Here is a 17,386-nt window from a genome sequence, read left to right on the forward strand (position 1 = left end):
CTCCATCTTCTGACATATTGACTACATGAGATTTTAGATTAAACTACTTACAACATATTCATAGCTAGGACAATGAAGGAGCTTTTCAATTAAAGATGACTACTGCCAAGAATGCCTGAATTCATCACCAGAACCTATATGGTGAAAGGAACAAACCAACACTTCACCAACACACACAATATGCTGTCTTGTTCCTTTTTTTATGGTGAAAGAAAAAATGTATATTTAAGATTATCCATCTAGACTCACTTTAGATGATCCCAATGTTGTTAGCAACATCCAGAGCGTCATAATCATGAGCCAGTCTAACATGTACCTTCTTCTCTCCTTCAGTTCTTATCAGGTTATTGACTTTGGCCAAACCAATGTCCTTGAGTTTCTTCAAGACCTGTTTGATCTGGTGCTTGTTGGCCTTGACATCCACAATGAACACAAGACTGCTGCTGTCCTCTATCTTCTTCATGGCTCATTCGGTGGGGGGGGGGGGGGTCAGTGGGAATCTGATGATAGCACAGTGCTCAAGCTTGTTTCTCCTGGGTGTACTCTACCGAGGATAATTTGGCTGCCTCTGAAGCCACAGAGTCTTGGGCCACCGGAAGGTGGGTGACATTCAGACCTTCTTTTTGTGGCTGTAGACGCCATTCAGCATTGCCTTCTTAGCTTTCAAGGCCTTTGCTTTGGCTTCGGCTTTGGGAGGGTTAGGGGCTTCCTTCTTTGCTTTCATTGCAACATCTTGTCAAACAGCTATGTCTAGTTTTGTCAGCTTGACACAAGCAACAGTCATCTCAAATAATGGAACCTTAATTGACAAAATGGTCCCCACAAGAGTTCTTTGTAAGACATTTTCCTAATTAGTTACTGATGTGGGAGGGTCCAGCCTATTATGGGTGGTTCCATCCCTGTGCTGCTTTCCTTTGTTCTATAAGAAAGCAGGCTGAGCAAACCCTGGGCAACAAGCCAGTAAGCAACTCTCCTTCATTTCCTCTGTATCAGCTCCTGCCTCTAGGGCCATGCCCAGTTTAAGTTCCTGCCTTGATTCCCTTCAACAATGAACAATGATGTGGAAATGTGAATGAAATAAAGATTTTCCTGACAAAAAATGGATTCTAGGAGCTTTGCTCATGATGTTTCATTATAACAATAAAAAAATGAATGAAGACATACACAAATAAATAGTTAAAAGTATTTCAAAAATGTCAATTAAAATGCCTATACTTTCCCCCTAAGTGAATATGAATTTTCTATCTTTTCCTCTATTTTATTTGGACAAACAAATGATAATGAAATCATACTAATATTTGTTGAATATTTACCATGTTGTAGGTGAGTTTTATGTATATTACCTCTATTTTAGATTCAGGAGAAATTATGAGCATTAATTTCAACTTATAGGTGAAAAACTGAGGCTCAAGTTTCAAAACAGGTGAATTGGCATTCTTCATACATGACTAGGAGTAAAGTTTTATTTTACGTATTAAAAAAAGTATTCTTTTTCATCCTTCAGGTAAAATATGGTTAGTGACCTTAAATTCTGTTATATTCTAGGATAAGCAAAAATGAAAACTTGAATGCTCTTTGTAATTAGATGAGTATTGTTATTAGGGACAGATTTAAGTATAGCATTAATTAGAGACCAGTAAACAGATAAAATGTCCTCTTTGGCAGACTTCTGATCTCCATCTCCACAGCACAGAGCTGCCTCCATTCTCAGGGCTCTGGCTTGCTCACTTCCTCACTCAGCACTCAGTATTTGCTGAGTTTGTCATCTTTGTAATCAATATGACAGAGCAAAGGATAGAAGATCAAGATCAGGGACGGACTTGCTTTCTTCATGTGTGACCCTGATGTCTACCTCTTATGGAGTTTCTTACTCTAAATAGTAGTAGTAGTAGTAGTAGTAGTAGGAGGAGGAGGAGTAGGAGTATTAGTAGTAGTGATAATAATAATAACAATAATAATAACAACAATAATAATAAAATACCTCAAGAACATGAGTCTAGAAAAGGAAAAGTATGAGAAAATTATTAATTTAATTTACTTATCTAAAGGTCTTGACACATTTTTCTTTAAATTTTACAAATGCCTCCTTTGTTTCTTAAACAAATATAAAATCTAGACAAGTTCTTGAGATTAATGGTATAAGTTCAGTTTTATTAAAGAACACATAGGCTATTCATATATATATAAATGGCCTTGCTGGAAGTGGTGGTGTCACAGTGATGGGTTATAAGGTTTCAAACACCCTCACCATTCCAAGTTATTTGTGTATTTATTTTGTAGTTGTTTGCTGAAGACATGAGGTCTTAGCTACTGTGTCAATGCCATGCCGTCATGTTCCTTACTGTCATGCTCGTTAGCATGGTAGTCCTGAACTTACCCGCAATTAAATGCTTTATTTGTAATGAAGCTCCCAATTAAATACCTTTCTTTTCTAAGTCACTTCGGTCATGATAATTTGTTGTGCCAATAGAAAAGTAACTAACCCTCAACCAAGGTAATTTATATAACCCCCAAATATATGAAACCTATATATTTCCATAAAACAATCCTCAACAAAACAACCCCCCATCCAAGGTAATCTATGTAGCCTCCCAAATACACATAACGTATATACTTCCAATGTCAAGAAGTTACATGGACCAAATGGTATGTAGGTGTATCAAGAGTCATCTACAATCTCTAATCTCATTTCTATGGCCAGTATTCTATTATCATACTAGAATTTCCTACAGTATCATTTTTGATATTATTGGATCTGGATATTAGGACCATACTTAAATCTGTCCCTAATGACAATACTCATCTTATTACAATTAGATGACTCTTGTCTTATAGTAAAAAAAGTGAAATAAAAATTCATATTATGTTTCTCCTTTCACAGTTATTGTAAAAGATGAAATAAAATGATTTATCCATTTTTACAAAGCATGAAAGGTAGACTTAAATATTGAAAATAGACTTTAAAAAGACAATTGGATCTAAGCTAAATATTGTAAGTTACAAGGTATTTTTAAAGCCTACGATTAAGCTAAGAATATAGAATAGAAACAAACTCTTCTAAGGTAAATATTAATCAGAGCTTATTTCTAAATGCTTGTCATCTTACATCAAGCAGGCCAGTACATTTATTTGGTCACTCTAGTCTCACATTGTTTATCTTGTAGATACAGAAAACATGCATGTCAGAAATATGTCTTCTGGATAAAGGTTTTATCTGTCCTGATAATAGTTAAGCCTGTAACACATATGACCTCAGATTCCCAGAAAAGAAAATGCCACACCTATGTTAAAATATCTATATTTATTCATTTGAATTTTGTGATTATGTAGAGTTGGACTATTGCAAATCTGGAGCCAAATGTTAGGCCACATGTTAACTTCTTTATAATTTTGATCAACTCTATTTCACTGACTTTCTTGTGAGTATAATATAGAACTTTTTGACATGGATTCACTTAGCTGATCATTAGCTTCCAAATAACCAATGCAAAGCTAAGATAGTAATCAGCATTTTAAAACTATCATAAATCTTCCCTAGCCTTGCTGTAGCCCAATAACTTTATTTTTATTAACCAATTTGAATATATGTATAAATTCTTTGGTTTCACTTTGTTCTATAACTATAAACACTATAAGAAACATTACCATGTTGAAACATGGTATTTGGGACAGTATAAATCCAGTTTCTCAGGCTCTTATTGATTATGTTCTGTTTATGATATAAAAAATCTTATTCCCATTGATGCTTTTCACCAGCAGTGATATTGTAGATGTCTAAGACATTATCCAATACATTATCCAATTATGCCTGGTACCATAATAGTTATTTAATCTATCACGAACCTCCATATTTTTAGCAAGGAGTTAACTAAATTCTAGGTATCATCCTGAAATATTAGTACAGACTTCTTTGTAAAACAGTCGCAGACCTAAGGGAATTCACAGACACCCAACTTTTGGCTCTTTAGGTACTGGATCTGCATAAACAAGCATTGGTTGTTTTCCATGAGCTTACAGTGTCCTGGGATCTAGTGGTGGAATCTCACAGAACAGCTCCCTAGCCAGATATTGGAAAGAAATTCTGCTAACAGTCACTTTGTACCATCTATTTTCTTCAATACACTGCTCTCACTGCTACTCCTCCCTGAGTGAAAAAATTCTTTTGATCCCTTTTAGTTGAGTTGTAGACAAGGAAATCTCAACACAAGAAAATATCTCATTAGGTCACCCATTGGATGAAAATCTCAATAATTTACACTGATGTATTTATAAAGATCACACTTTGAAAAATAATCTAGAACTAGAAGTTATTTTCAACAAAGGAACTAGTAAAGGGACCATTATCATAATTCACAAGAAAGATGATGAGGCGCTAAAAAGGGGAATGGCACTAGAGACAGAAAGAAATCGATTTTGAAGTCTATTTCTTTGTAAGTAGAGCAGATGTGAACTAGAAGGAATAAGGCTTAAGGTATAGATATGAAGGTGTTCGTGAGTCATTTTGTAGAACACACTAAACAGTCTGGATGTTAACTTAGAGATAGAATTAACAAACTTGTAGCTCACAATCCCAGCAAAATGATAGTTGTGTCCTTTCTATTGGTCTACTGACTGTCCAGTTTACCACAGTTTCTGCTTGAAGCCAGACTCATTTAAATGTTATTGTCTTCCTTCCAACCACACTGTGGTGGTTAATGTTCATAGTCAGCTTTATGGAGTTTACAACCACCATGCAACCAAGTCTTTAGCCTTGAGTGAGTTTCTAGAATTTGGTGCATTAATATAGGAAAGCCTGCCTTAGGTAAAAAACACACAAATCTTGGGGTTAGGATCAGTGGGTCAAGACAAAGGATAAAGTAGGGTAGGAGGCACAGAGAGCTTAGTAGTTAATTTTCAGTACCCATATGGCCAGTCACAACAATCTGTAACTTCAGTGTCAGAGGATCCAACACCTTCTGCAGGCCTCTACAAGAACTGAATACATACATGGTGGGCAAATTTATGTATGATAAAAACACATAAAATATTTAGAAAGGCGAAATCACTGTACAGCAGATTTTATTTCCTTCTTCTTCCTGATTATGAATGCAATGTGACCAGCTGCTTCACACGCCCTCCTCAGTACTTTCCCTACCATGATGGACTAAACCTTTCTATTATAATAAACCTTTCATCCATGAGATTGTCATTCTCAGGTGATTATTTTTTCACAGCAATGAGACAAGTATGTACAAACCCACAGAAAAAAGATGTCATTCTTTTTTCTTGTAGGTAATGCACTGCAGGAGAAAACAGCAGGGTGATTTTTAAAAGATATATCACACTGGCATCGCAAGCATATTTTAGAGCTAGACAGGATTTGAGGCAGAAAACTCATTTAAGTGACTATGGCAGTGTTGGATTTGAGAGAAAAGAAGGTCCACAGTAGACTATTGGCCAGCAAAATGGACTACAAAGGGTGTACTGATTGACTCAGCTTGTTGAGGAATGACTCTAGCCATGACTTTAGGTTAAAAAGAAAAAAAATATGGTTGAAAATATGAATTTTGAGTAATTTATTTGTGATTTTCTGAGGGAAAAATTGGAGCTTCTGGGTTAATCACACAATGCATATGGATTCTCATTCAAAGGGGAAAAAATCAATTTCACAGAACAAATCTAGGTTCAAGGATAACTAAATATGTGTGTGTGTGTGTGTGTGTGTGTGTGATATTCTTTTGTAGCCAAGATGAACTACATATTGCAAAAGCAATATGATTGAGAACAACATGGCAAAAGGTAAATTGAGAAGGTAAGTTCACTCTGTTACTCCCTTATTATTCCCTTGATTTATTGATGAAGCAGCTCTGTTCTATCTACAGGATACCTGCAGACATTTATTAAAAGATTACTAGTTGAGACATAAACTTAACTCCATTGTCTTCTATGTTAGCTAACACTGTCAGTGATAATGAATGTTTCCTGTAAACTAAGATGGGAGATTAAACAAATGCAATTACCAGCAATTCAAGTCCTCCTTCCATGTACACAATAATATGTATTGGTATAAACATGAAGGCTTATTGTGATTGCTGAAGTATAAATATTTACCAATATTGAGTTTAAATATTCTCCAGTTATATGTAAATAGAAAGCCTTCAGTTCTTTATCAAAAAGGGATGAATGCTGATTTACATTTTCATTATGTACCATTAATTGTAAAACTACTCTCTGGGGGTGAGAAGGCAATCTAAAACTGGAAAATTTTGCAAAGCCTACTTGGAGTGAAATAAAATGTCTTCTTTATCATGACCTAGTTTTCTCTTTGTTTCACCTTCAGAAGAAGAAATGAAAGGAGATTGAACTGAAGGGAAGATGAAAGTAACTTGTAGGCAACTTGTAGACACCAATCCTTCATAATTTGGATTAAAAAGAAGCACTTAACACATTCTCTTTCCTAGTCAAATAAATAACCAGATAGACACACTACTAGTTTCTCCAAGCAAACTTCAGACTGAATTATTACATTTAGCATAAATTGAGAATCTTATTAAGCTAAACTTGTAACTGATGTCTCTAAATTCAATTTGTTTATTTTCTACAAGAAATGATGCATTTGCATCTGTACTTTGTTTTCCACGTTATCTATATCTAGATGTTATTCTTCCATTTATATATCATGGAACATGTCAACAGTTTTCATTCCCAGAAATCTTTCTCTTAATATCACCACCCTGATCAGCATGAGTGTACTAATTACATTGCTGTTAGACTTTATGGCATCAGACTGAGGTGATGTTATTATGGATTCCAAATGAAGAATTTTATTTTTCTTCTTTCTGTATGCTGTATATCAAAACTATATGATTCAATGGAATTCATTAGTAAAATTAAACCTATCTATGAATCCCATGTCCTAGTCCCAATTTAAAATATAGCTATTTTACTTGTAGGATTAGCTACACATGTTCATGAGTATATTAGGGTACTATATTATTTATATTATTTACACTGAAAATCAAGCTGGAGTCAATTGAGTGAGCTTGTAACCATTTTATAGAACCCTAGTTCTCTGCACTCTAATGTTATCTGTTGCACTTTTAATTTGGTTAGATCACTAACTATTTTGGCAATTATCTTGGGGAAATCACCATAGTACCCTGATAGAATCATGATGTTCTTCAATTCCAGGTGTAATCCCTAAGCATAAAGAAAAAAATCAGTGTGTGTAGCTACTTAAGCACAAATAACCTCTGAAACACTTGCTTTTGGTATTGTGTTGGCTATCATTTTCTCTTTGTTTTGTATTCTCTACCTCCCAAAGCCATCACCAAAATCTGAACAAATGCAATTTAAGACATTTTGAGAAAAATGTTCTTTTGATCTGAATCAAATGTGCTTATCCTCTCCTTGGATGAGAGGAGTCTATTGCGTGCCCTTTCAAACTTTGCAGACTCTGATGATCTCTCTCTCTCTCTCTCTCTCTCTCTCTCTCTCTCTCTCTCTCTCTCTCGTGTGTGTGTGTGTGTGTGTGTGTGTGTATGTGTGTGTCTGTCTCTCTGTCTCTGTCTCTCTCTCTCTCTCTCTCTCTCTCTCTCACTCACAGTTGTTCCTTGTTTTTAATTTATGAAGAACATTCCAAGCAGCTTTTCCCCATAAAGAGAACAGTTATATATAGATTGACTCAATGAATCCTTTTCTTCATAGTGTTCCACTTGTTAAGGACAACAGATGGACATTCTAAGCCATTAATAAATGCAGACGAAAGATGATATGCATGGTGGAAAGCTGGCTGGCTGCAATATGTTCAACAGAGTTTTACCAAGATAAAACAATGACTTCAGCAAAAATGAATGTTCCCTAGTTGACTTCAGCACAGATGAATATTTCCCGATTGTTTAATAGCTGGATCCACACTCATTTTACTAAGTAGTAAACACATGTCATATTAACTGGCAATTTGCAGGCACTTAATATTTATATAAATGTATCATACACTGTGTTCAACAGTTTATTGTAGTTCTCAGCAAAGGGTTTTAGAAGGAGAACTCATAATTATTTTGTAATTTCATTTAAAATGGTAGAGGGCTAATCAAGCATGTTGTTAATAAGAAAAAAATCAAATGAAGAAGCCACACAGCTGCTAATTTCCATAATCTGTACTGGATATCCTGACTACAATTGCAGACAGTGACTCTAATGTGAAGCTTTATGTTACAGTTGTACCATACAACCCTCCACTTCTCTCTAGACTTTTCAGAAATACAGTCAAGGAAAGCATGGAATATATATATATATATATATATATATATATATATATATATATATATATATATATATATATATATATACAGACTTAACCTTGAACCAAGATGGCTTGCATAAAAAGGATGATTATCTAAACCAAACTCGCACAAGGTTAACAAATTTAGGCATGCATGTGGTAGCTGGATACTTGAATGCCAAATTACTTTAGTCATTTTCAAATAAGCTTGAGAATGAGGTTTGGAAATGTTTAACAGTGCATAATCAGCCATCATCATAAGAAATAGAGTGTTAAGATGGAAAGAAGAAAACAATATTTGAAATTCAGTTTTCCTTATTATTTTTAAATTTTTCACAATATTGTTTTCTTAACGCAAATAGCATGTTAACCATTTTGTCTCTCTAGATCTGGAACCAATGAAATGTGAAAAAAGCAGAACAAAACCAAAGAAAACAAAACAAGTAAAGAACTGAAAGTATATATTAATATATTCTTTGATAGCAAACTTAAGGCATTATTTTACCCTTCAGAGTCCAGATCATCTAGATCTGTGATTCTTCTGTTAAACACTTTAGTGCTGGACGGTTTATTAAAAAGAGATTTTAAACTGTGGGATGACAACCTCATCCCACCACTTGATACCCTTTCTTTCTACTGGTCATAAACAGTACAAGTTGCCCCCTGCCCACTGTAAAGCACTTCATCCAAGGTCCCTTTCCCCAAGATCTATTTTCCCAAGAATCTCTCACCTCCCAGGTCTCCTATACATTCTAGAGGGTTCCCCACAACACACACTCCTACCTCCTGAGGTTGTCTATTTCCATTCTTTCTATTGGCCCTCGGGGCTTCTATCCTCTTCTCCCATACCTGATCATGCTTCCCCTTCCCCCCTTCTGTCCACTTTCCCACCCAGGACACTGCATCTTTCTGCCCCCTTGATTGCTTTCTTTCTCCCAAGTGGAATTGAGACATCCTTACTTGGGCCCTTCCACTTGCTAACCTTGAGTTCTGTGGATTATGTACTGGATATTCTGCACTTTTTTCGGGAGAGGGGTAACATCCACTTATTAGTGAGAACATACCATTCATGTCCTTTTAAGTCTGAGTTACCTTACTCAGAATGATATTTTCCATTTCTATCCATATACCTGCAAAACTCATTATGTCCTCATTCTTAATAGCGGAGTAGTATTCCATTGTGTAAATGAACCATATTTTCTGTATCCATTCTTCTCTCATCTGACATCTGGGTTGTTTCCAGCTTCCAGCTATCACAAATAAGGCCTCTATGAACTTTGTGAAACATGTGCTCCTGTGGTATTGTGGGACATATTTTGGGTATAGCTGGGTCTTCAGGTAGATCTATTTCCAATTTTCTGAGGAACCTCCAGCTCGATGTCTAGAGTGGTTGTAACAGTTTGCATTCCCATCAGCAATGAAGGAGTGTTATTCTTTGTCCACATCCTCTCCAGCATCTACTCTTGCCTGAGTTTTTGATCTTTGTCATTCTGATTGGTGTAAGGTGGAATCTCAGGGTTGTTTTGATTTGCATTTCCCCGATCACTAAGGACTTTGAACATTTCTTTAAGTGCTTCTCAGCCATTCCAGACACCTCTGTTGTGAATTATCTGTTTAGTTCTATACCTCCTTTTTTTGACTGAGTTGTTGGGTTTTTTGGTGCTTAGCTTTTTGAGTCCTTCATATATTTTGGATATTTGCCCTCTATCTGATGTGGGGTTAGTGAAGAATTTTTACCCAGTCTGTAGGTTGCTGGTTTGTTCTACTGACTATGTCCTATGTGTGACAGAATCTTTCCAGTTTCATGAGGTCTCATTTATCAATTCTTGATCTTAGGAGACTGAGCTATTGTAGTTCTGTTTAGGAAATTTCCCCCTGTTCCAATGCGATCAAGGCTCTTTCCCACTCTCTCTTCTATTAGATTCAGTGTATCTGGTTTTATGTTAAGGTCCTTGATCCACTTGAACAAATACTGATTTATTTTCATTTTTCTACATATAGACAGCCAGTTAGACTAGCACCATTTATTAAAGATGTTTTCCTTTTTCCAGTGTATATTTATAGCTTCTTTGTCAAAGATCAAGTGTACCTAAGTGTGTGGTTTTATTTCTGGGTCTTCAATTCTATTGATCAACATTGTTCCTATCTGAAAGAACTGTAGGGACAAAAATGGAGAAGAGTACGAGAGAAACAAGGTCCACCCATATGCCCAAATTGGGATCCACCTCAAGGGGAGGCCCAAAGCCTGACACTGCTATTGATGTTGTGATGTACTTGCAGATAGTAGCCTAGCATGGCTGCCCTCAGAGAGGCCCAACAATAGCTGGATAAGTCAGATGCAGATACTCTCACCTAGCCAATGGACAATAGAAGCCGTGGACACCTTTGCTTGAATTGGGGAAAAGCTGGAAGAAGTTGAGTAGAAAGGCCACCCCACAGGAAGACCAGCAGTCTCAAGTTACCCAGACCACTGAGATCTCTCAGATACTGAGGCACCAACCAGGTAGCATACAGCAGTGATATGAGGCCCCTGACACATATAGAGCAGAGGACTTCCTGGTCTGGCCTCAGTGAGAGAAGATGGACATAACCCTCAAGAGACTTGAGGCCCCAGGGAGTGGAGAGGTATGAGGTTGGGGGGGACAACATCCCCTTGGAGACTGGGATGGGGAGCAGTCAGGGAGGGGGCAGACCAGGAGGGGCATGATCACTGGGCTATAAAAAAAGAATAAGAATAAATTTTAAAAGACATTTTTAGGGAAAGTATGACAGGAGAAATTCACTGATATTGATTACTGAACAAAATCCATATCACCCTTTGTAGTGAGAACTGAAGACAAAGTTTAGTCTATACATGGTTGTTATGGTTGGAGTTAGTGCTTCTGTCCATGGGAAGTACATCTGTCCCACCAACAGTGGAATAGGGAGTTACCTGTTTGCTACAGAGGCCATTTCATGAATTCCCAGGGAAATGGGACATAGGGCCTGCTTCAGTATAGCAAAGCATAGAGATGCAGGATTATCATAGGCAGGTAGGCCTGCTTTTTCCATTACTTTGGGTTGAATCTGTGAAATTTTTTTCTTTTAATACTTGATGCATGCCTATCAGTTTTGCTTATTTTGTTTGCTTCATGTAAGTAATGTTCTTTTTCAAATCCATTAGTCTAAAACTCTTATTAACAGAAGTACCAGTACCCAAATGTTCATAAAGAAGCAAAAAAAGAATGTTTTTCAGGTTCAGTGGCCTCACTCTACTGGTTTGCAGTGTTCAGCTTTCTGCTTACCAGACATTTGAAACTTCCTTCACCAGGACTGGACTAGAACCTTCATTAAAATTTATTTTCAACTGCATGATTATTCAAATTTCTTTTTTGAAGTTTGACATGGTTCTTCCCCTACGTTTGAAAACATCCATCTGCCATATTGTTGTCTTTTCCCCTAGATGCCTGTAAACATCTGCTTTGACTAAAAAATCACAATGGACAGGTAAGTAGGGTTATTCTAAGCCACCCTGACTTGGTTAAACAAATATCAGATAAATAAACAAAATGCATTTCCTTTCTTAATTCATTTTGAATCCAACAAGAAAGCATTTTTGTACAAGTATGTCAATTAATTAAACAGGAAAATATCAGATAAATGTAGAATGTTAGAAACTAGATCAGACAAGAGGACACCATCTGAAATTACTTTCCTTGTTTTATATTCAGAAACTGAGGCCCAATGACGGGGAATTGTCAAGGATTTCATTGGGCTTAAAAGAGATAAATATAAACTATTTTACCTAGAAATGCAGTAATATCCACATTTTAGGCTGAAAAACACTAAACAAAAAGAAGGATACAAGCATGGTCTTTCAAGACATATATACAAGACAAGTCAACTACAGTAAAAGCTCAGCCATAAAATCTAGGTTATGAACGTATTTTTGTTCAGTGTAAATATCTATCCAGTATCATATGCTTGAAATATTAATAGCAGGTCTCCCAACAACTGTGCCACAGGCTTACCCTGACTGTGTTGCCTGCCTGTGGATCCTGTTCCCCTAAATGTACTGCCTTGCTTGACCTCAGTGGGAAAGAATGTTCATAGTCCTGCAGTAATTCTATGTGCCAGGATGGGTTGATACTCATGGGGGGCATCCCTCCCTTCTCAGATGAAAAGGAGAGAGAAGATTGAGAGATAGACTTTGGGAAAAGAGGAGCTGCAATTGGAATGTAAAGTGAATAAATAAATAGATAAATCAATCAAGCAATTAATACGTGGAGAGAAATTAAAAAGAAAAATATTGAACTGTATAAATTTTGTAAAAACCTATTAAGTGATGGCTTAAATTCAGTCAGAATACCTGTGATATTACTGAGAAAATTCATTTTAAGGCTCTCAGTGGCAAGAACAAAGGACTCTAATGTGGTGATCACCCAGTAGATTCCCTAATGCTTCCCTTATTTATGGATTCTCTCATCAAATACTACAAATGCAAAGGCCAAAGTAATCCATTTGAACATTAAGGTAGATGTTGCTGAATTTGAGAAAAAAATTCTTGGTGATGGTTATCTTCAGCTTGTGGTCACTGAGCTACACATATTCCAGGATAGATATGAATATGATCTAACATAAAATCATAACCTTATTTAAAATATTCTGGTTTTATTTGTTTTTGAGTATGGTTTTGTTCTTTTGCAACTCAATTATGTAGTTCTAGAGTATGAGCTTTGTAGATTACATCATGTTCCAAAGTCAAAAATTTGGCCATCCCTGCTAGGACTTGGTAGAATCTTAGCATAATCTACTAGCTAGAGTTAAGGGAATTAATTCTTCAGTTCTTGAGAGGTAAAGAGAAATGCTAAGTTACAGAAATTGAATAGGACCTTTAATTCAGAGTTCCTTGTGAGAGTCTCTTTTATTGGGAACTTTAGTTATTTTTACAATTCACAATGGAAGAAACTCAGTGACAGTTATCATTCCTGAGTAACCTAAGTTAATTACAGAAGGTATTTTAGGCTGGGTATGAAATATGTCACTTGATAAATTGATGTTGCCTAATGGTATACTCATTATGATTTGATTATTATATCATTGAGATACATTCAATGAAGACCATTTTTATCTTCACAGTCATAATTTAAATTAGATAGTCATGAATTCTGGAAAGATGCTGCAGCTGTCTACCCATCCTTCTCAGAGCAGCGCTGCTAAACTCTGTAGTGTTAGTCAGCAGGACTAAACTGCCTCAAACTGGTCAGAGCTAGATAGCTCCCAGCAATCATGAATGGAGCCAAAGAGCAGTGGCCACAAAGTCTCAGGATGGCCTCACAGGCTCCCTCCAAGGGAAAGGGTTTCAAATGAGGCATGGGAACACACAAGGTCAAAAGCTGAGTTCTCAACCACAGTACAGAGCCAAGGGTTTCAGATGGCCAGAGAAGATTAAAACAAGAGACAAGAAGTCATAACTGGCAGAAGAAGATGTCCTGCACAAATCCTGGAGATAATGTGTCTGGCAGTAGAATAGGTGACCTGGTTGAAGAGTCCATGGTATTGAAACTACTGCCTAGTTTCCAGTAATGTCTGGCAGCCTACTCATGAATCTAATTTGACCCATATAAAAATAGACCTCTAGACCAAGCTTGACTTAAGAACTTTTTTCTAGTTGTGCAGTACAGTGACACCTACAAGAGATCTTCAATTACCATGCAAAATTGAAAATTTTTAAGTGTCTTGATTCACTATCTAACCCTTATGTATGTCTTTTTGTAAACTGAAAATTTTCCTTCTAGTTCAGTCTTTCTTAGTAATTAGTGAGATGTGTCCATTTTGTTGTTTTACTATGACCAGCAATAGCTATGGTGACTATGAATTATAAAAGTTTTTTTTTTTATTTTAAGTGAGTCTATAATTGTTTTTAGGTAATGTACTTTATGTGTCAATGGCCATGCAATGATAAGTAAAACAGATATTAAGAGATGTGTCCAGAAATGATACTGTCAGTTCAGTACTTTTTAGAATCTTGATTTTCATGAACAGCTTTGAAGAAACTGCAAAATTAGAAAATCTTCAGATTACTTTAAATTTCAAATGTGATTTTTGATGACGTGATTATAGTTGTATTTTCAAAAGATGACCTTAGTTATTCTGTTTAGGATGGACTGATACAGATAATTAGAAAAATGAAGTATCAGAGATAATAGGAAAATGGATTTAATCAACATGGTAATTAAGGAAATGTGGTAATATTTTAAACAACTATTTATGACTGATAAGAAATAGAAGTTGTTATAAATTCACAAAACTCTGTATTTTGAACAAAACTTTTTTCAGACTTTTCTAAGTCCTCTGGTTGACTAGTTTCTTACAGGTGTTTCCGTTGTATCCTGTGAAATTAGTGTGAATATAAATCCTATTAAATTGATTTGTCCAAAATTACAATCCTTGGTAGATGGTCACACTTTTCTTATCTTTTTTTTATGTGGGAATAATAGTAGTTTATTTTTTTAATTTATTGATATATTTATTTACATTTCGAATGATTTCCCCTTTTCTGGACCCCACACTCCCCGAAAGTCCCATCAGTCCCCTTCCCCCACCCTGTTTTCCCACCCAACCCTTCCCACTTCCCTTTTCTGATTTTGTTCTATACTGCTTCACTGAGTCTTTCCAGAACAAGGGGCCACTCCTCCGTTCTTCTTGTACCTCATTTGATGTGTGGATTATGTTTTGGGTATTCCAGTTTTCTAGGTTAATATCCACTTATTAGTGAGTGCATACCATGATTCACCTTTTGAGTCTGGGTTACCTCACTTAGTATGATATTCTCTAGCTCCATCCATTTGCCTAAGAATTTCATGAATTCATTGTTTCTAATGGCTGAATAGTACTCCATTGTGTAGATATACCACATTTGTTGCATCCACTCTTCTGTTGAGGGATACCTGGGTTCTTTCCAACTTCTGGCAATTATAAATAGGACTGCTATGAACATAGTAGAGCATGTATCCTTATTACATGCTGGGGAATCTTTTGGGTATATGCCCAGGAGTTGTATAGTAGGATCTTCTGGAAGTGAGGGGCCCAGTTTTTGGAGGAACCTCCAGACTGATTTCCAGAGTGGTTGTACCAATTTGCAACCCCACCAGCAGTGGAGGAGTATTCCTCTTTCTCCACATCCTCACCAACACCTGCTGTCTCCTGAATTTTTAAGCTTAGCCATTCTGACTGGTGTAAGGTGAAATCTCAGGGTTGTTTTGATTTGCATTTCCCTAATGACTAATGAAGTTGAGCATTTTTTAAGATGTTTCTCCACCATTGGAAGTTCTTCAGGTGAGAATTCTTTGTTTAACTCTGTACTCCATTTTTTAATAGGGTTGTTTGGTTTTCTGGAGTCTAACTTCTTGAGTTCTTTATATATATTGGATATTAGCCCTCAATCTGATGTAGGGTTGGTGAAGATCTTTTCCCAATTTGTTGGTTGCCGATTAAGACAACTCTTCTAAAGGAGTATTTTTGCATCGATGTTCATAAGGGAAATTGGTCTGAAGTTCTCTTTCCTTGTTGGATCTTTATGTGGTTTTGGTATCAGCATAATTGTGGCTTCATAGAAGGAGTTGGATAGTGTTCCTTCTGTTTCTATTTTGTGGAATAGTTTGAAGAGTATTGATGTTAGGTCTTATTTGAAGGTCTGATAGAATTCTGCACTGAAAACATCTGGTCCTGTGCTTTTTTTTGGTTGGAAGACTTTCTATGACCCCTTCTATTTCCTTAGGGGTTATGGGACTGTTTAGATGATCTATTTGGTCCTGATTTAATTTTGGTATTTGGTATCTGTCTAGGAAATTGTCCATTTCCTCCAGTTTCTTCAGTTGTGTTGAGTATAGGCTTTTGTAGTAGGATCTGATGATTTTTTGGATTTCCTCAGTTTCTGTTGTAATATCTCCCTTTTCATTTCTAATTTTGTTGATTTGGATACTTTCTCTGAGCTCTTTGGTCAGTCTGGCTAAGGGTTTATCTATCTTGTTGATTTTCTCAAAGAACCAGCTCCTGGACTCGTTGATTCTTTGTATGGTTCTCTTTGTTTCTACTTGATTGATTTCAGCCCTGAGTTTGATGATTTCCTGTCTTCTACTCCTCCTGGGTGAATTGGCTACTTTTTGTTCCAGGGCTTTCAGGTGTGTCACTAAGCTTCTAGTATATGCTCTCTCCATTTTCTTTTTGGAGGCACTCAGGGCTATGAGTTTTCCTCTTAGCACTGCTTTCATTGTGTCCCAAAGATTTAGGTATGTTGTGCCTTCATTTTCATTAAATTCTAAAATGTCTCTGATTTCTTTCTTTATTTCTTCTTTGGCCAAGGTGTCATTGAGTAGAGTATTGTTCAGCCTCCATGTGTATGTGGGCTTTCTGTTGTTTTTGTTGCTATTGAAAACCACTCTTACACCATAGTGATCTGATAGGAGGCATGGGAGTAGTTCGATCTTCTTATATTTGTTGAGGTCTTTCTTGTGCCCAATTATATGGTCGATTTTGGAGAAGGTACCATGAGGTGCTGAGAAAAAGGTATAATCTTTTGCTTTAGGGTGAAATGTTCTATAAATATCCGTCAAATCCGAATGGTCTAAAGCTTCAATTAGTTTTACTGTGTCCCTGTTTAGTTTCTGTTTTCCTGATCAGTTCATTGAGGAGAGTGAAGTTTTGAAGTCCCCCACAATTATTGTGTTGGGTGCAATGTGTGCTTTAAGCTTTAGTAAAGTTTCTTTTACGAATGAGGGTGCCCTTGTATTTGGAGAATAGATGTTCAGAATTGAAAGTTCTTCTTGGTGGATTTTTTCTTTGACCAGCAAGAACTGTCCCTCAGTGTCTCTTTTGATGACTTTAGGTTGAAAGTCGATTTTATCTGATATTAGAATGGCTACTCCGGCTCGTTTTCCGAGACCATCGGCTTGTAAAATTGTCTTCCAGCTTTTTACTCTAAGGTAGTTTTTGTCTTTGACATTTAGGTGTGTTTCCTGTATGCAGCAAAATGTAGGGTCCTGTTTCCTTATCCAGTCTGTTAGTTTTTAATTCGATATATTTTTTCTTTACATTTCAAATGATTTCCCCTTTTCTAGCCCCCCCACTCCCCGAAAGTCCTGT

At 36.4% G+C, this 17,386-nt stretch overlaps 1 pseudogene; it reads right to left on the reverse strand.

Annotated features, from left to right (window-relative positions):
- Nucleotides 1-250: 250 nt before the first annotated feature.
- Nucleotides 251-4,988, reverse strand: LOC127674710 (60S ribosomal protein L23a-like; annotated as a pseudogene).
- Nucleotides 4,989-17,386: the final 12,398 nt, after the last annotated feature.

The sequence above is a fragment of the Apodemus sylvaticus genome, chromosome X, assembly GCF_947179515.1.
Source record: "Apodemus sylvaticus chromosome X, mApoSyl1.1, whole genome shotgun sequence".
Taxonomy (NCBI): Eukaryota; Metazoa; Chordata; class Mammalia; order Rodentia; family Muridae; genus Apodemus; species Apodemus sylvaticus.